At 43.7% G+C, this 20543-nt stretch overlaps 1 long non-coding RNA gene across 3 annotated transcripts in view; it reads left to right on the forward strand.

Moving 5' to 3' along the window:
- LOC137637229 (uncharacterized) overlaps nucleotides 1-20543 on the forward strand; it is a 69918-nt gene that overhangs the window by 2716 nt on the left and 46659 nt on the right. For all 3 annotated transcript variants that reach the window (XR_011043486.1, XR_011043487.1, XR_011043488.1), the window contains one exon: nucleotides 18599-18758. This is a non-coding gene — a long non-coding RNA (uncharacterized lncRNA). The remainder of the gene's footprint in view (nucleotides 1-18598; nucleotides 18759-20543) is intronic.

Raw genomic sequence — 20543 nt, forward strand, 5'->3', positions numbered from 1 at the left:
AAGAACCTTTTTCCTGAGTTTACGTCGAGGATGTAGAAGCCCGTGTGATCGGGCCTCGCCTGCTCCACGGTTGCTTGTAGGCATGGTTGCCTACCTAGTTTTTTGGATGGGCGCATGGTTGGACACACTCGGTGGTGCTTGCTGTTGCTCCTGCTTTTTCTTAGAAACTAAGTTTTTTCTTCTTTTTTTCTTAGTATCATAGTTTTTTTCATTTCCTCAATAAATATTTAGTACTTACATAACCTGAAATCAGCTTACCTCCGAATAATAATACAGTGAACCCTCGTTTATCGCGGTAGATAGGTTCCAGACGCGGGCGCGATAGGTGAAAATCCGCGAAGTATTGACACCATATTTACCTATTTATTTAACATGTATATTCGGACTTTTAAAACCTTCCCTTGTACGTAGTACTGTTAACAAACTACCCTTTAATGTACAGAACACTTAATGCATGTACTACAGTACCCTAAACTAAAACAGGCACAAATATTAAAGGCGATTTTATATCATGCGTTTCCTAAACACCTAAAAAGCACGATAAAAAATGGCAACCAATGTTTTGTTTACGTTTATCTCTGATCATAATGAAGAAACAAACTCATTTAGTGTACTGTACACATATATGTATAGGTTAGTTTTTGCATCGATTATATTGATGTACAGTATACAGTATGTTGATTTTGTTATTACCAATGTTTTACTTAATTTTCCTTAGGACTTCCAAATGAAATGTTTTTCTTTATGACGCCACCTGAAACGACGGCGTCATAAAGTACGCTCAGTAAACAACCACGCTCAGAACAAAGAAGGCATTTACTGTAACGCGCATGATGAAAGTGATAAATAATGATATTTACAGTAAAAGCATTTACAGTACAAAATATGTTATTACAAATATTATTTACCGTATCTATATAAAATCATACAGTACATACTGTACGTAGCAAAGCAGGAAAACAATTTACGAGAGAGAGAGAGAGAGAGAGAGAGAGAGAGAGAGAGAGAGAGAGAGAGAGAGAGAGAGAGAGAGAGAGAGAGAGATTGTTTTACGTACGTAAATGTAAATTTTAAACAAAAAAAATATGATAGGCTTTTAAAACCTTCCCTTTAACTTAATGCATACAGTACTAAACTATAAAACAGACACAAATATTACAGTAAAATGTTTAAGTAAAAAATAAAGATTGTTACTGTACTTACCACGAAAGAAGTTCAAGAAAAACTTGAATGATGATGGCGATGAATTTGCTGCACAGTAGAAATGATGATGATGAAGCTGATGATGTCTTCTACTGTGCAGCCAATAATAGTATTTTACGTCTCTTCAGACGGAGGTGTCTTTTCCTGGGACACCTCTTCAACTTCTTCCTGAGACACTTCTTCAATTTCTTCCGAGGGCATTGTGATCGGAAGTTGCTGCCGCTGCTTCTTTTTTCGCAAGAGCATCCTGTAGGGAGCCATTTGTTCATCGATCTTGGTGCAGAATTGTAGAGAACGAACCATATCCTCGTCCCACTCTTGCGACATTTCTTTCACCTCATTCGCAAGCTTGCAGAGCTTGGCAAGCCGTTCTATAGTTAAGACCGTTTCTTCGACATTTTCTTGGATCTCTTCCTGTGTTTCACTGTCTTCACTGCCCGATTTCGTCAGGTCTTCGAGGTCTGCGGCCGCGTAACTTCTACCGTCTTTTAACATAGTATCGAGAAGCGTCACCTTCTCAGCAATCATCATTTTTCGGTGCTGTTTAGGCTCACTACCAGCCTTAGTAGAAGCAGAAGGCTTGGGAGGCATTGTACAGTAGGGTTTAACAGAAAGTTCAACTTAAAACAATCGCACACAGCACAGATTCAACTTCACAAACTTAAGAACGTCTACTCAGCAATACGCGGAAAGAGAAAGTGAACGATGCAGACCCGCGAGAACTGTGATGCTGGAAGTTGAAGATGCGGGCAAAACACCAATCACAGGCTAGATAACAAAACTTGAGTTTTGATTCGTCATCTATCAGCGCTTGAACCAATCACAACCCGTCTTATACAGTACTATGGTGCGTTGGTTACTCATAGAAGATGTCCCGCGCACACTGAACGTACGTAGATTAAGTACAATACCGTAATAATAATAAATACTGTAATGATAATAATACTGTACAGTAATAATAATAATAATAATGATTAATAAATAACAATAATAATTTTATTAACAACAACAACAATAATAATAATAATAACAATAATAATAAAAATTTACGTACGTACGCTATTTTACGCCTCTCTCTCTCTCTCTCTCTCTCTCTCTCTCTCTCTCTCTCTCTCTCTCTCTCGTACGCTTACAGTACTTATTCGAAATGTGATTTTTGCAACAAAGAATATTATTGGATGCAGTACTGTACTACGTACGTATACATACAAAAGATTCATGGAAAAGAAGCACATCCATTACAGTACACACCATTCTAATATGGTATGACTGCATCTGATTTGCGTTTCATGTTCGATTTAATTTTACTACGTACTGAATTATCGTATGATCACATTCTCTTTTCGTGTTTTATTTCTTTCTGTGCTGAATTATATATCATATGTAATGCAATGAACAATCAGTAAGAGCAGATATTACTAATTACAGTATTAATGGAATTACAGGTAACAAAATATCGTATTTGGTTATCTTCAGATTTCGCGATATTTTCGAATTTTCCGGAAAATCCGCGATATGTATATATATATGGGTTATGGGAAAACCCCGCGAAGTGGTGAATCCGCGATTGTCGAACCGCGAAGTAGCGAGGGTTCACTGTATGCAGTTTCGTTATTAGCTGTGTCCCCTTGTCCTGTATAAAGTCAAGGGGTGGTGCCCAGTGCTCTGTTCTCTTGACCTATTACTTAGATTTTTGGGCATTCCACAGTTTTACCTTTTCGTGTAGTGAACGTTAGAGTGTGGTCGGCATTCGGACACTAGGCAGTTTTGGTGCTAATTCTGGCCACAGTCCGCAAACCACTACAGCGCTGCTGGCGATGCTGCTGCTGTCCATGCGGCAGGATCCGTGGGCAGGAGTATTGGGGTCTCCCACGGTGGATCGCGTTGACCACTACTTTGTCTGGCTCCTCCGTGACGGCATTGACAGAGGTGGTGGCGCGTATCTGGCAGTCTAGGCTGCCAGGTGGAGTTTGTTGGCCTTCGCGACCAACGATGGCACGTCCAGGTCCTCGGCGCCCTCCAACTGGGTGCGGATACTTTTGGGAAGGTGACGGAGGAAGATCTACCTTGACAGGCTTATCCCCTTGGGCCGCCCATCGCTGTCAAGCTCATTCAGCTGGAGGATGTTCGTCAGTTCGTCCCAGGCTGCTGAGGGATGAATGTCATCAGATCGGGGGCGCTGGGCCCTCGGGTACCGGGAGGTCATAGAGCTTCGTCAATTTCTTCTTCAGGTCTCTGTACCTCATGGGTCCATGCCTCTGTTTGAGCTAGGAGGAAATTCTTTTAAGTGGGTCTGGTGTCAGCATTACCATCACCATGTCCGATCTTATTTCATCAGTGATGTTTGACTCAGCACGCTGAAACCATACTGTTGCTGCGTTCGGTGAGAATGGAGGGAGCTGTAACTTCTGTCCCATCGACATCTGTGTAGCCGTTTGTGTGAATATCGCGCCATGCCCTTTGGTTCCGAGGGGCGAGGTACTGTCGACGTCTGAATCTGTCATCTGACCTCACACTTCGAAACTCAGTAGTGAACCGTATTTTGTCCGCTAACAGAGTAGGAATTCCAAGCAGCTGAGTAATAGCTAATTGCCATTGCAAAACTGCTTTTGGAAACGCCAGAACGCAAAATGTTTTGCGCCGTAACGAGTCCGTCAGTGGCGTTGCGGTATGTGGAGTTGCGAGCTCAAACGATTTCTTTTAAAATCGCCTTTGTGAGTTCGTTAAGGGAAAATCCATAGCAAAACAGGATGTCTGGCCACCTGCGCAGGTCATCCGCAGGAGTCTACCAGGCGAAGTGGCGAGTTTTCTGTGGTTGGTGTCGTGGAAGGGGTATCTCTCCACTCGAAGCCACAATTCCAGCAATAGCGGAGTTCTTCGTGTATTTGCGGGAGGAAATGCGCCTTTCAGTCTCGGCAGTGAAAGGCTATCGCTCAGCCTTAAGTCTTGCCTTCAGGCTCAAAGGAGTGGACATTTCTTCCTCGCGGGAACTTTCTTTACTCAGACGAAGTTATGAACTTACCTGCCTTCTGTCAGAAGTGAGACCACCTCCATGGAACGTAGTTCGAGTTCTCAGGTCTCTAAAGAGACCTCCCTACGAACCATTACGCCAGGCTTCAGATTGCCACCTTACTTGGAAGGCGGTGTTCCTGCAAGCTTTGTCTTTGGCCAAGCGAGTCAGCGAATTACATGGTCTCTCATACGACGTCGCCCATCCAAGGGGATGGGGGGAGGTAACGTTCAGATTCGTCCCTGAGTTTGTTGCCAAGACTCAGAATCCGGGAGTGCTGGACCCTCGGTTCGACACTTTCCAGGTTTCGAGTCTTCCTTCTGTAACAAATGACCCAGACCATCTCCTACTGTGCCCAGTAAGGAGTCCGAGGTTGTATCTTAAAAGAACAGCTGCAGTTCGTCCCCAGGTGCAAGCCTTGTTTCTGAGCACTGGGAAAACGAAGAGAAGGGTCACCAGGAATACCATCTCAGCCTGGATTCGCAAGGTAATACACCTAGCCTTGCATCCTGACCCTTCTCCGTCACGTCGCCCTAGAGCCCATGATGTCAGGGGCATAGCCACGTCCCTGGCCTTCAAGAAAAATTATTCACTGATGCAGGTCCTGCCAGCTGGGGTGTGGAAGCGTCAGACCACTTTCACAGCCCACTACCTGCAAGACGTGACACACAGGAGGCTCGATACGTTTTCTATCGGCCCTGTGGTGGCTGCACAACAGCTGGTCTAACCTCAGGCTCCTTAATGGACAAGTAGCAGAAGGTTGAGGGCATTGTTACCCGGTTTTAGTCTGCGTAAATGAAAAGGTATGTCTGGCCCTTATTCTTTTCGTCATCCACTCTTCCCTTGGAGAAAGCAGCATCCTGGGTTCTCTGCACAGTTGACCTCAAACCACTGCAGGTAAACCATGCTTCCTTGTGTTCCTAGTATTAAGTGTAGTACTGTCATGTCCCCATACCCTGACGAGGTATTGGGAGAGTCCTAGCCTAGATTTCCATCTGAAGAACTCCAGGTCAACTTCCTAGGATAAGTCACTTCTTCATCTTCGCACACAGCTTACGTAGGTGGCAGCAGTTTCACAGCATGCTAGCGAGGAGCAGGGACTCCTTATTTTCTGAGTACGTAAACACTCGAATATGAAGTCCCCGGGCAAAGCCAAAGCCAGTATGGCAGGGACTTACCGCCCTTCCTAAGGGTTGAGTCACCCTATGTAAATAGGGTGGTTTGTATTTCAGTTATGGAACAAATGAAAAATTTGTAGATAATTTGTATTCTTCCTAACTATACAAACCTTAGCTATTTACACATATGTGACCGCCAGCCCTGTCCCCCGGGATAAGTCCTACCTCTAAGCAAAGTGAAGCACTCACTGTGTGAGAGGGGGGGGTGTTGCAAGCTACCCCTCCCTACGCCCCCACTAACTAGCGGTGGGGTAGTAAACCCTCTTTAAAATTCTCATGGCTCGTCATTCAGCTACTCCGAAGTAATTACCCTATGTAAATAGCTAAGGTTTGTATAGTTAGAAAAAAACAAATTATCTACGAATATGTCATATATATTTGAGGATGTATAGTATATCATGTCCATCAGTCATTCGTTAAAATATATTTATTCCAGCGCAACATAGAAACCTTCGGCGAAGCTGAAACTAGCCGTTGAATGCAAGGTATAACAACCCTCTGCTAGACACTTTTTATTTCGGCTCTGTAAAGACGTATTCTTTGTCCCGCCAAATTTAACTTTATGATTAAAGGCAACGTGCATAAAGCCTTATAAAAAGTCCTTTTTCTTTCAGTGTCTTGTAAGATTTTCGGTGATCAATCTATTCTGAAGAAGTGTTTAAATTCTTTCATTCAACCTTGTTTTGAGTATTGTTTTCCTTTCTGGTCTTCAGCTGCTGACTCTCATCTTCCTTTGTTGGACAGAAACTTACGGTCTATTAAATTTCTTATTCCTGATCTTGATATTAATCTTTGGCACCGTCGTTCTCTTGTCGTCAGCACTGGGAGAGACGAGAGGAGGATCACCAAAACATCATCTCTGCTGGACTCATTGAGTCATCAACTACGCTGTGATTCCAGATCCTCATCCCACACGTCGCCCCATGATGTCAGCAGATTACTCTGTGATGCAGGTTGTACAAGCAAGGGTGTAAATGCTCCAGGTGATTTTCACAACCTTTCTCCTGCAAGACGTGACCCACAGGAACTCGATACGATCTCTATTGGTCCTGTGGTGGCTGCACAACAGCTGGTTGTATACCTCAAGCTCCATCTTATTGGACAAGTAGCAGAAGGTTGAGGGCACTGTTACCCGGATTTAGTCTGCGTGAATGAAAAGATTTGACTGGCTCTTATTCTTTTCTTCATCCTCCCCTCTCGTGGGGAAAGCAGCATCCTGGGTTCTCTGCATAAGCTGACCTCAAACCACTGCAGGTAAACCATGCTCCCTTGTGTACCTAGTATTAAGCTAATACTGTTGCGTCCCCATACCCTGGCGATGTGGTATTGGGAAATTCTTGGTTACATCAGTTTTTTCCTACAATTGACTCTGAATAACTTTACCTAGATAGTCGCACTTCTGCATGTCTCAACACACAGCTTGCGTAGGCCGCGGACCTTGCATAACAAGGTTTTAGCGAGGGCAGGGCCCTCCTTATTTTTGAGTACTAACATACTCAGATAAGGAGCACTCGAGTAGAGCCAAAAGCCAGATTGGCAGGGACGTCCACCCTTCCTAATGGGTGAGTCACCCTTAATATAGAGCTTGGTTTGTATTCCAGTTACGGAACAAATGACAAATTCGTAGATAATATGTATTTTTCCTAGCTCTACAAACCTTAGCTATCCCCCTTGAAGTCCTACCTCCAAGGAAAGTGGGCTAAATCACAGGTGTGTGAACGGGAGTGGTAGGAAGCTACCCCCCTACCACCCCGCTAACTAGCGGTGTGGGTAGTTAACCCTCGCAAAATTCTAATGGCTCGTCATTTCAGCTCCGCTGAAAGTATAACCCCTAATAAATAGCTAAGGTTTGTATAGTTAGGAAAAATACAAATCATCTACGAATTTATCATATTTATAGGGCCTCATTGATATGTATCTGTGGGTACAGTATTAAGAATATAATTTAGATACAGTATAGTAGCTATTACATTATTTGTACTTAATGAAATATTCTTTTGCAGATAATGGTGTACGTCGTTGCTTTGAAAGGAAAAACGCCCGTCAGTCCAGGCAGGACACTTTTCAACATCACGGGACAGAAAGGGTATCTATGCGTTCTTCCCCTTCTGCCCAGTAAGGAGGCTATCTGATAAGTTTAGGGCATTGCAAGATCGAGCGATGATCTTCATAGCTCTGCTTCGGCAACATGCAGAATGATTCCCAGATCTTGTACAACTGCTCACAGAGGCCCCAATGGAGCTCCCTCCACTTCCCGACCACCCGTGAAGATTTTCCATTGAGTGATACTATCGCTACGACCTCGCATCTGGAGATCATCCAGCAGCTTCTTGCAAAGAGAGGCTTTTCGAAGCCAGATGCGAAGCACACGGCAGGATAGCTCCATGAGTCATCTGCTTCAGTGTATCAGGCGAAGTGGGAAGTTGTTTGTGGTGGGTGTCGTGGACGGAGTATCTATCCACACAGTTCCTCTAGACCAACAGCCATCTTCTTTGCTCTCATCTAGAACAGGCTGACACCTCTAGGGAGAAAAATAACAAATCAGTTCAGTTCTAGGGGAACTTCCTGTCCATCAATTAGCGAGTCTTATGTCTTCTCAGTCCCGAGTCAAACTTCAAAAGTCGAGTCTAACGAGAGGAACACTATCTGGAAGGGGTTATTAACAAAAAGTGCCTGAACTTGAACCAGTTGAAAAAAAAACATGTTTCAGGATGGTATATGATAGGGTTCAAATGTAATTTTTGCGGAGAAGTTTTATTTTGCTGTGCAAGAGACTTTTGGATCAAATAAAATGGGGTGATTTCAAATGTATTTATATTTGTTTTTATAGAGTATTAAGTATATATCTCTGTGGGTATTGTAAGGAGAAAAGAATTTATATACAGTATAGTAGCTTTACATTACTTGTCCTTAATGAAATATTCTTTGTTCCAACACGGAGTACTTACCTCAAACTACTTTCTTAGGAGGATCTGGGATCTCCTCATTAACCGACCAAGAATTTTGCGTAGTTCCCCCCTCTCTCCGTTACCTTGTTGGGGTGCTCTAGGGCGGAAGGATACTCGCCCCGGGGCGACCCGGGGTCAGCGCGCGAAGCAGCGCTGCTAGGTCTGAGTCGTCAGTAAGCGTCTGGTCGCAGCGTAGATATCATCTCGCTGCTCTCTCTCACTTATCCCGTCCGATCCACCTTATGTACCACGTGTTACTTTGTGTTCCTCATCCCTTGTGCACCACGTGTTCCCTTTGTGTTTTTTACCCTTTCCCTTGTGTTGTTGTGTTGCTTTTGTGTCCGCGTTTCCTTATTATGGAATACCAGCGTCGTCCCGGGCCCCAAGCTGGTAAGTCTTGCGGGGCCTGGTTTTCCAGGCCGGATGTCAACCCGCAGACGCTGTGCGCCTCGTGTCGAGGAAATAAGTGCTCCCCTTCCTCCACGTGCCCGGAGTGCGAGTCCTGGCCAGAGCTTCAGTGGACCCTGTTTGCCACTAAGAAGAAAAAGGCGCCCAAATGATCTCCCAAGAAGGCGGGTCTCATCTCGCCGTTGACGTCGCCCTCAGCGCCTTCGGAGAGGGAGGTTCTCCTTCGCCTTGCCCTACCCAGAGTAGGGGACGAGGTAAGTCCGTTGCGGGGAAACAGCCTATTGCCGGTCCCCATGAGTCTGATATCGGGGATTCTGTTAATGTGGGGCCTATGCAGACGGGTGGGGGTCTGCTAGTGTGGCGGAAGTATGTGTTGTGGACGAAGTCCTGGTGCCCGCAGGACCCGTCTCAAGTGAAGACCCGGTGTGGGGGAAGCCCGAAACAGCTCCTAACCCCCCCATCGTGGCAGTGTTTTTCAGGTTCAGCGGGTTCCGGGGACGGTCGGGACAAAGAAAGGAGGACCACGTGTTCTTCGGACCCCGACTCCATAGTTTGGACAGAGCCTAGGATGCCTTTCAGGTCCCCCATGCGGCAGGAAGAGGAGTTTGAGGGCTGGTTTGCCTCTCGAGCCGCTATTCGCATGCCCCCGGCGCCCTCAGCAACGCTTGATCCAGACTTTATGGAGCCCTTGACCCCGGTATCCAGACCGAGGGCCCCTAGAAGGCTTGTGGTAGAAACAGAAGATTCCGACAGCTCCTCCGCCTCGTCTTCCTCCTTGGACAGCTAATATTAGATTCGATACATCATGCAGGTATTAGATTGTCTACTGGAGCTTTTAAAACCTCGCCTATCCCAACTCTCCTTGTTGATGCTGGAGAGTTATCTCTAGACCTTTACCGAATGTCTTCCATTCTTTGGTATTGGTTTAGATTGCAAAGACTCCCTAACTCTCTAGCCTTTCAGACTGCAAGCCTTGTAAGACACGCATTATACTTTGAGTTGCACCCAAAATCTCCTCAACCTTATGGCTTTCAGGTGAAACGATTATTAAATAGTCTGGATATAATTAGAAATAAGGTACTTCGATTCAAGGTATCATCAACGCCTCCATGGAAGTTACCAGAGATATCTTTTTGTAAATATTTTATTGGAGATAAGAAGAATATGTCAGACCTAGAAGCCAGGTCTCTTTTTAATGAACATGTTAAAGAGCATAGAGGATCAACTTTTATCTATACTGATGGCTCCAAATCTGATGCTGGCGTTGGATTTGGAGTACATAGTAATGGTTTTAATTGTAGAGGTGCACTTCCTCTGACCGCTTCCATATTTACTGCCGAACTGTATGGCATATTAACCGCTATTGAGAAAATAGCGTTGGAGAAGGAGGGTAATTTTACAATTTTTAGTGATGCAAGGAGTGTCCTTCAAGCTATGGAAGTTTTTAATTCTAATAACCCTCTAGTTTTAAAGATTTTAGAATGGCTTTTCATTATTGGACGGAGAGGTATAACAGTTCAATTTTGTTGGGTTCCAGCACATGTAGGTGTGTCCGGGAATGAGCAGGCAGATTCACTGGCTAAGGAGGCTGCATCCGAGTTGCTGCCAAGAAGGTATCCCATTCCCTGTAATGATTTCTTACCTGACATCAAGAAATTGGTTTGCAATAAATGGCAACAGCAATGGGATAGTCAAGATGGCAATGAAATGAGGGAAGTAACAAATGACATATCTCCTTGGAGGTATAATATGATGCCCCGAAAATGGGAGACGTCTCTTTGTCGTCTCCGTATTGGTCACACTCGGTTGACACATGAGTTTCTGCTGAAGGGCCAACACCAACCGTATTGTGACAACTGTTTAGTACCTCTAACAGTAAGGCATTTGTTGACCGAATGCCCCAATTACAACATCTTGCGGATTAGATATTTGTTTGAGGCTCGAGGTGAGGGTGGCAGGTTCATCCTTGCCAAGATTCTTGGAAATGATGTGTCCTACCATGCAAGTGGCATTTTTATTAAATACTCTTTAATTTTTTATTTTGTTTCATTTTTTACTTTTGTATACATAAATTAAATGTTACCGGCGTCAATGACCTTAGATGTCAGGATGCCTGAAAACTTTAAATCATTCATTCCTCGACCTCCAACTTTTCGTCGGAGGAGGACTCCAGTGACCGGGACACCAGGAAGAAGAGGAAGAGGTCCAGAAGAAGGAGGGCTAGCTCCCACGCAAGCCCGGCAAGGAAGAAGGCGAAGTCCTCGAGGAGAAGGAGTAAGAAAAAGAGTTCCCGACGGGGAGGTTTGTAAGAGTGGCTTTTCACCCTCGCGGGTCGAGCAGGACGGCTGCCGCACCAGTGCCTGCCTCGGTGGCCACTGGAGCCGCTTCCGCGACCTTGCCCAGTGTCTCTTCGGCTCCGCCCGCCTGTCGGGTGCAGTCATTGGCACACTTTCCCTTGCCTGGCAAATCATCGGCTCCATCCGCTCCCAGAAGCTCGGGCCCCAGCCGCTTCGTCGCACCAGCTCCGTCCAAGTTACGGAACCTGCCGCTATCGCAACCTTCAAGCAGCTCCATTCGGTTCTCCCCTGGAGGGGGTAGACCCATGACGGCTACCCCCACCCTGGCGGCTCCAGCCGTGACGGAGATAGCTGCTCCACCAACCCGTCAAGAGGGAAGGGATACCTCCGCGCCCACGGATCCCTCCGTCTTCGAAGATGCTTCCGACACGGAGGTGCAAGTAGTGGAGGAGTTGCTAGACACCGGCGAGTGCTCCCCGGACGAGGAGCCTTTCGTACAGAAAAATTCTGCCCCTCATTCGCCACCACCATAGGCTGGACGAACCACAGCCGTCTTCGGAACAAGCTTGGCTGTTATGTCTGGGCAGGATGGTTGACAATCCTGTACAACAGAAGCCATCCCTGACCTTAACGCCTGACGTTGCCCTGGGGATGGAGCACGTTGATCAGTTTGTGTCGGGCCCTAAGAACTCCCTGAGAGCCCATGGTTCCTTTAAGCTCCTACCGGGACTGAAGACCCAAAATAAATTTTATGTGCCAGACGGGCGGCTCTCAGGGCCCCGCACAATGGAAGAAGCCATCACTACCCTGAACCAGGGCAACACAGATGAGCGGAGCCTTAATGCACCAGTGGTTTTCTCTCAAGCAGAGGCCGCCATGATGGAGGACACCACTCAGGACATAGTTAACGTGACCTCATGGCTGGACTGGTGGGCGTGCACCTTAGCAGGATTTCAACTGGCGCACGACCTATCGGTCCCAGAGAACCAGGCCCTCTTACAAGAACTGATCCGTTCGGGGGGGGGGGGGGACGGGGATGAAGTTTCTCACCTTCCAGTCCCTTACCCAGACAGCGAACTTGGTTCTGAGGAGGAGGGACACAGTGCTGAACAGACTTCCCCGTAGACTCCCTGAGCGGGAAGCTAAATTCCTGAGGAATGCCCCGGTCTGGGGCGAGACCGTGTTCACCCTTCAGGCGGTGGCGGAGACGCTAGAAAGAGTGGGAAAATTGAAGTTCGTCTGAGCCCAGGCAGCCGGCAACAAGGCGGCCCTCACACAGGAGATCATCAGCGGACGGGGCCTACCCGCCCGTGCCTCCGGCTAGGCAGGAGGCCGCCTCCCCTTCCTTGCATCAATCCCCACGGCCCTCCCGCAGGAGCGGTGCCCCAGCCCAGGCCTCCTGTAGACCTAAATGTTCCGGCTCAAGGAGAGGCCGTTCTAACCGTCTCCCCAGAAGGAGATAGGGAGAGGGGCCCCCCACACCTTCCCACGCCTCAGGTCCGGGGATGCCTCAAACATTATTGGCAAGCATGGCGAGACAACGGTGCGGATCCTGGACAGTGACAGTCCTCAGGGAGAGATACAGAATTCTCTTCCTGTCAGAACCGCCCCCTCTGATCCCCGAACATCAAGCAGAATGGTTGGCACCCAAGGACACCGAGAAGAGAGCAGCCCTGTAAGGGGAAGTGGCAGCCATGTTGAGCAAGGGAGCTCTACAGCCCGTCCAGGAACCATCCCCAGGATTCTACAGCAGGCTTTTGCAGATGATGGTGTTCGTTGTTGCTTTGAAAGGAAAAATGCCTTTAGAATTTCTTATTCTATTCCATCTACCCAACGGATTCTCCAACAAGAGAGATGGATGTTTTGAGAAGACACATCTGATGGGAGAAAATAGGTTCTTACGTGGTTCTAACATTTTGAAGGCAAGTATCACAGATAGGGATCATTGGTGTTAAATTTTACTATACGACTGATTTTTTTTTATAGTTCTGAATCTTCAGTACCAGATCCCCGGGCGTTCTGACAGGACGCTTTTCAAAGTCACGGGACAGAATAGACGTCTTTGCGTTCCTTCCCTTCTGCCTAGTAAGGAGGCTATCGAACAAGTTAGGGCATCGCAAGATCAAGTGATGGTTCCCGGATCTTATATAACTGCTCACAGAGGCCCCAAGTGAGCTCCCTCCTCTTCCCGAAATACTCGGACAACCACATGTAAAGTTTCCATCGAGCGATATAATCACTTTGACCTCACATCCTGGGATTATCCAATAGCTGCTCGCAAAGAGAGACTTTTTGAAGCCAGTTGCGAAGCACATGCCAGGTTATCTCCAGTAGTGTTCTTCCACAATCTATCAGGCAAAGTAATGAGTTGTTTGTGTTGGGTGTCGTGGACAGAGTATCTCTACATACAGTGCCTTTAGACCAACAATAGCAGAGTAGAATTCTTATTAAATATCAGGTAGGAAAACTGTTTGGTGTCGGCGGTGAAAGTCTTTGGAGCTAGTCTTCAAGCTGAATGTAGGTAACATTCCCTTCTTGACCAAATTCTCTCTCCTCACACAGAATTTTGAGTGCGCCTGCCCTCACTCGGAAGTCTTTAAGCTAAACGGAATTAACATTTCCTTCTTGATGGAATTTTCCGTCATCATACGGAACTTTGAGCGCACGTTCCCTCACTTGGAAGTCTTTAAGCTGAACGGAATTAACATTTCCTTCTCGATGGAATTTTCCGTCATCATACGGAACTTTGAGCGCACGTTCCCTCACTCGGAAGTCAAACCCCCGCCTCCGTGGAACGTTGTCAAAGTCTTACGTTCTCTGAAAACAGCCTTTTATGGGCCTCTTCGTCACGCCTCTGACTGAGACTGTCTTCCTTCTAGATTCTGTCCTCTGGCAGGAGAGTCGGTGAGCTGCATGTATGGGAGTAAAAATGACACAGCTTTATCCCTGAGTTTATAGCCACGACTCAAAATCCGGCTGTAACGGATCCTAGATTCGGGCCCTTCTGGAATGAGAGTCCCCGGTGGGTAGCAAATGAGCCTAATCAATGATTACTCGGCTATGTGAGAGTACAGTGAACCCTCGCTACTTCGCGGTTCGACCATCGCGGATTCACCACTTCGCGGATTTTTTCCATAACCCACATATATACAGTTATATATATATATATATATATATATATATATATATATATATATATATATGTATGCATGTATTTATGTATATATGTAGGTATGTATATGTGTATACATATAAATATATATATATATATATATACACACACACACACACATATATATATATATATATATATATATATATATATATATATATATATATATATATATATCTATATATCTAAAGTAGGAAGATGTGATGTAGTTCTAAGGGAAAAGTATGGGAAATATGTCTGGGTAATAAGCAAAGCTCTACCTCCAGTTTGTTTCTACATTATGATCAGAGATAAATGTAAACAAAACATTGGTTGCCATTTTTTATCGTGCTTTTTAGCATGTTTAGGAAATGCATGATATAAAATCACCTTTAATATTTGTGCCTGTTTTAGTTTAGGGTACTGTAGTACATGCATTAAGTGTTCTGTACATTAAAGGGTAGTTTGTTAACAGTACTACGTACAAGGGAAGGTGTTAAAAGTCTGAATATACATGTTGAATAAATAGGTAAATATGGTGTCACTACTTCGCGGATTTTCACCTATCGCGGCCGCGACTGGAACCTATCTACCGCGATAAACGAGGGTTCACTGTACTGGGGAAATACGTAAAAAGAACGGAAAAAAACCCATCGTCAGATCAGCGGGTTCTTTGTAAGCAAAGGAAGAACCAAAAGGAAGACCATGAGATGTTTAGTTTCTTTCTGGATCAGACAGGTCATCGAAAAGGCCATTCCAAATGACCTCTCACTTCTGATTGATGTCCCTGTGCACACGATGTCAAGTCTATGTACATCCCTGGCATTTGTAAGAATTTCAGTGACACAGGTCTTGCTAGTTGGCGTGTGGGAAACGAGTAACATTCATCGTCCACTACCTGCAAGTTGTGAAGAGCGGAAGATATTTGTGTTGTGGTGGAACCAATGACAATTTTGGAAATCATTTTTATTTCTTCTTGGTATATAAACCTGGAGCTCTGTACACATACTGGGTCTGCCATCGTCTACCCTTGAGGAGTCCTGCCGCAACGGCAAAGCGACCATCAGTCGCTAGTGCTGGTGTGAGCGGGGTAACTAAACTACCCAACTACTCCCCCATCCGTTAACTAGCGTAGGGTAGTAACACCTTGCAAAAGTTTTAAACTCTAGTTTCAGTTCCTCCAAAATAAATACTCCTATGAAAAGAGCTGTAGGTTTTTATAGCTAGGAAAAATACAAATTTCGAAATTCATAATTCTTACAAGAAATTTGGACAATATGCATACAGTATTAACAACCATAAAATTATGCTTTATTAGGCAAGGATGAGTCCTATTGTTTATTAACTTGCCCCTTCTATTTATTCCTTTTCTCCTTTGTCCTTGCTGTGGTTTGTTCCTACACGAGTACAAACTATCGAACGTACTTGTCTCGTTCGCGAGGTAAAAGGTTTAAGGAGTCCAAAGATCTCTAGACACTGTGGAGGATTAATTTTATTTGCTTTGGTTTTGCCAAATCGCGCACATGCGCGAGAGAGAGACAGACAGAGAGAGAGAGAGAGAGCGGGTGCGAGTATGCATATGTTTGCGTGTGTGTGTCTGCGGTGCGCGCCACCGAACGAGGGGTATTTAGTGCAATAATTGTTTGTAGTGGGAAAGACTGTTGGTATAATTGAGGTTGTTTGTTTACATTTTTTAGCAAGGTTAGGGCGGTGATGAATGTCTTGGGCGAATGCAATTTTTATTTGACCGCAGCAGGAGTCGGTTGTGTCCTGAATGCTGGAATATTATCATTTTTTTTCATCAACCAGCCGCCTTGGAAGTGATTTTTTTGTATTAGCGTAAGTACAGTGTTTTCATTTATCTTTGTTGGCCGCGATCGTGAATGATAAAAAGTTTATTATTTATCTTTGATTATAGTGCGATAGTTCAGTTAGCTAGGAGTGTTTGTAAGTTTCTTTTTTTTATTTGCAGGACGTAATTCCTCCTTTGGACTCCTTTGGAGTTTTTGTTTGTCCATGGACTGTTGGTTGCCTTCCGCACATTTATAGAAAGATTGATGACGACCCCGTACGTTTGATCATTTGTTGATTTAGATATACAGTGAACACTCGCTACTTCGCGGTTCGACCATCGCGGATTCACCACTTCGCAGATTTTTTTCATAACCCATATATATATACATATTGGTTATAACAAAATCAACATACTGTACTGAATAATCAATATAATGGATGCAAAAACTAACCTATACACAGATGTGTACAGTAAATGCGTTTGTTTCTTCATTATGATCAGAGAAACGTAAACAAAACATTGGTTGCTATTTTTTATCGTGCTTTTTGGCGTGTTTAGGAAACGCATGATATAAAATCGCCTTTAATATTTGTGCCTGTTTTAGTTTAGGGTACTGTAGTACATGCTTTAAGTGTTCTGTACATTAAAGGGTAGTTTGTTAACAGTACTACGTACAAGGGAAGGTTTTAAAAGTCTGAATATACATGTTAAATAAATAGGTAAATTAGGTGTCACTACTTCGCGGATTTTCACCTATCGCGGCCGGGTCTGGAACCTATCTACCGCGATAAACGAGGGTTCACTGTAGACCGCTTTTGGATAACTCTTGATGACCAAGCTTAATATAAGTTCCGGATGATGATGATGACGACACTGGTTTGGCGTGGATATGGATATGATATTCTGAGAGTATAAAGTTAAGCGATTACGCGGTGGAATTGGCCGTAGGGTAATACTCTTTGCCAGGAAGTTGTAGCAGTGGGCTAGGGCTGTTATGCGTATGTGGACGACGGTGACCACTCACACTTATATATTTAGTACTTAAGTGTTTTCGCTTATGTTGGTGTGATTAATTGTTGCTGCTTTATGGCATATGGTTGAAGGCTTAGTGTTTAGGGTTTTATTTTAGTTTTTAAGTGTTTTTTTTTTTGGTACTGTGTGTGGACTGTTGGTGTTGGGTAAGAAAAGGGATATTGTTTTCTGATTATTGGTGAGTTCTGTGTACCCACACGCACTGTTATACCATATATATAAAATAGACTTGTTATTTTTGTCTGTTTTAGTGTCAAGTCTATGTTTAGCGATGTGTGATTTTTTGGTTGTGTTTAATTTGTAAGCAATATAGTTTTAAGGTTATGTTTTGTTTTACTGTTCCCTTTGTGCAATAGTCCAGTTGACGTAAAAGTCAGGGGAAGGTTTGTGTTGTGAGACAATTTGTTTGTCTGAGTGATCAAGGGTGTGGGGGTTTGTTTTTGTTTACATCCCGCCACAACACTTTAATTCATGGTCCTGTACTGGCTGTTCAATTAGTTATGTAGTTATCTCAGCTCCCCCACAGATGACGACGACGATAATAATTTTTGTTTGTTTTAATTATTTTAATATTTTGATAACAACGATGGTGATGATAATTTTAACAATCTTAATAATGATAATAACGTTGATGGTGACCGTCACGATAGGAATCATATTCTCTATAGTAATGCATAATAGTCTTTCTTTTCCCTCTCTCGGGGATGAAGCAGTCAAGCCGTGACTCGATGCAGGTATTGTACTATTCCTTCCGAGCTCTATTCTTAGAATCTAATGAAGTATCTCCCTTGTCCTCCCTTGACAAGAGGGAGGGTAGCTGATTATGTACCTACCCATTGAACATCACATGCCCATACTGCTATCCCCTTCAGGGGAAAGGATTCCTCATGATGGGCAAATAATAAGGTGGAATCTTCTCCCTTGCTATCATCTAGAACAGACCGACGCCTCCAGGGAGGAAAAATAACCAATCAGTTTGGTTTTAAGGGAACTTCCTGCCCACCAATTAGTGAGTCTACCTATTCTAAAAGACAGAAATTCTAACCAACAAGTGGGCAAAGCTATTCGCCCACGCATACCACCTGTTTTCTAATGAGGTCCACTTGTCGATAACTACCTTGTTAACGGCTGTTCCAGTAAAGTTGAAGACATATCCTATTTTAAAGGACTCATGTTTGCGTAGCTAGGAAAAGTTCAAGTTTCTTTTGAAATTTGTATTGATTTTATTATGTCCTTTTGATATCTAAAAGTTCACTTTGGTTGGCTATGCGCCATAAATTCTTTAAGGGGGAACACTATCTGGCAGGGTCATTAAAAAAACTGCCTGAACTTGAATCAGTTGAAAATAAACATGTTTCAGGATGGTATGTGTGATAAGGTTTAAATATGTGCTTGTAGAGAATTTTTATTTTGCAAGAGACTTATATTAAAGAAAATGCTGAGATTTCTAATCTATATTTTTGTATTTATAGGCCTCATTTACATATTTTTATGGGTACAATAGTAAGAAAAGAATTTAGTAACTGTATTGTAGCTATTACATTATATGTACCTAATGAAATACCCTTTTTTGCAGATCATGGTATATGTTATTGCTTTAAAAGGAGAAATGCCCTCAGGGTTCCTAAAGCACTTTGATTTACCCAGGGGTTTCTCCAACAAGAGAGAGAAAGAGATGTTATAAGGCACACATGATGGCAGAAAATACATTCCTACATGATTCCTACATTTTGAAGGCAAGTATCACAAATTTTTACCATATGACTGATATTTTCATAGTCCTGGTTCTTCTTTTTTAGGGAGCGTTTGTGCTAAATGAAACAACGGTGTATGTAGGGTGTGCTGTCTGTAATAAAAAGCACATCAGTCAAAATCGAACACTTTTGGTACGATTTCTGACCAATTTCATTTCAATTTTGCTCAACCCAATACTATTCGGTACACTTTTAAGGTAGAATTGACAAATTCATTTAACCCCACTGAGAAAACATATCTGCCAAATTTCTAATAGATCTGCTTTTCAGTTCAAAATATATAAAACATCTTAGCCCCTAGGAAAGATGTCTTCCAGATTACAGTTCACCACTTAATTGAAATGCCAAGACCTCTGGTCTTAACCTGGCTACCGGGTACTGCTTAGAAGTAATGGCTATCCCAAAATCCAAGGCAAGAGGGCTTTTGATAAACAATATATTGAGTTGTGATCATCCCCAACCAATTAGATACCATAAAGGTTGGCCAGTGAATTTGTTATTTATCTTGGAAAAGTAGACATTGCTCCAAATAAGAATTACTGTGCCTGGTTGTCACCAGAATAATAGACTTTGCTTGGGCCCCTAATGCTAAGGACATTAACCGTGGTGTAACATTCCGAGAAATTAAAGTGCTTCTGGTTATCGCTTTATCGCCACGACTGGATATATTTACTGCTGAAATTTCTATTAAGTAGATCTTAATCTATAAATTTTCCTTTGTTTTTTCATCCGTCCTTTTGCCTTTATGTATATACTACTCTGACTTCGGAGGTAGCAGTAGGGGATTCAGCGTTATGAAGCTTCATCTGTGGTGGATAACGGGGGAGGGTGGGCTGTGGCACCCCTAGCAGTACACAGCCGAACTCGGTTGAGGCCCTTGTCAGGCTGAGAGGAACGTAGAGAGGAAAGGTCCCCTTTTTTGTTTCCTTTGTTAGAGGTCGGCTACCCCTCAATTTCCTTGGTAGATGATGATGATGATGTACTACTATAACTAATGGTCTCTTTGATTCATTTTTCCTCAAGTTTGTTTTTGTAGCCCAGGGAACAGCATATAGCATTCCCAGCCTTCTCATTGATACTGTGATCTTTGGATATTGATCTTAGTCCTTTTAGGCATTTTTGTAGAAGATCTTCCTTATTGTTTACAAGATTTTAGTCTTTACAGTAGAAGAGATCTTTAGACTACACTACAGTACTCACGATTTTATGTTAAGTTATAAGGTACTCATTTACTAGTTTAGTTTAGCAATCGTTTCATTTTGTCCATGCTTTTGTAGCTTAATACTTTATTGCTTTGGTGCAATGCTTTGTATCTGAGGGAGCGGATATGTTGCGCACTTTTGAAGGGTGGCTCTTGCACCACAAAATTATTTGTTTCTTTGTCTACTTCTTGCGTAATGTTCCCACATCTCTCTAACCCCAAAGATCCCTGCACATTTGGATTTCGTAACCACAAGCGTCTCTTGTAGTGATAAAAGTGATACCTGCTGTATTTGTTTCACGTGTCATTCACCCTTTTTCTGCTAACGTTTCTTCCCCGTTACCATCTTGATGCTTAGTCAATTTTGCTTTCTTGATTCTCCTTCCTCTCAAACTCCATTCCATGTGAGATATTTCCCTGTTGAGAGCAGCGCCATGTTTTCCCTTTCTGTATTCTTGAAAATAGATAAAAGGCAATGTTGGTGGTCTTCGTTGGATGGCATAAGTGGCTCCCTCTAGTCTGTTACTGTTTGTGCCTCCATTGGGGTTAGTATACAATAGCAATGT

This window comes from Palaemon carinicauda, unplaced genomic scaffold (assembly GCF_036898095.1).
Source record: "Palaemon carinicauda isolate YSFRI2023 unplaced genomic scaffold, ASM3689809v2 scaffold595, whole genome shotgun sequence".
Lineage (NCBI taxonomy): Eukaryota > Metazoa > Arthropoda > Malacostraca > Decapoda > Palaemonidae > Palaemon > Palaemon carinicauda.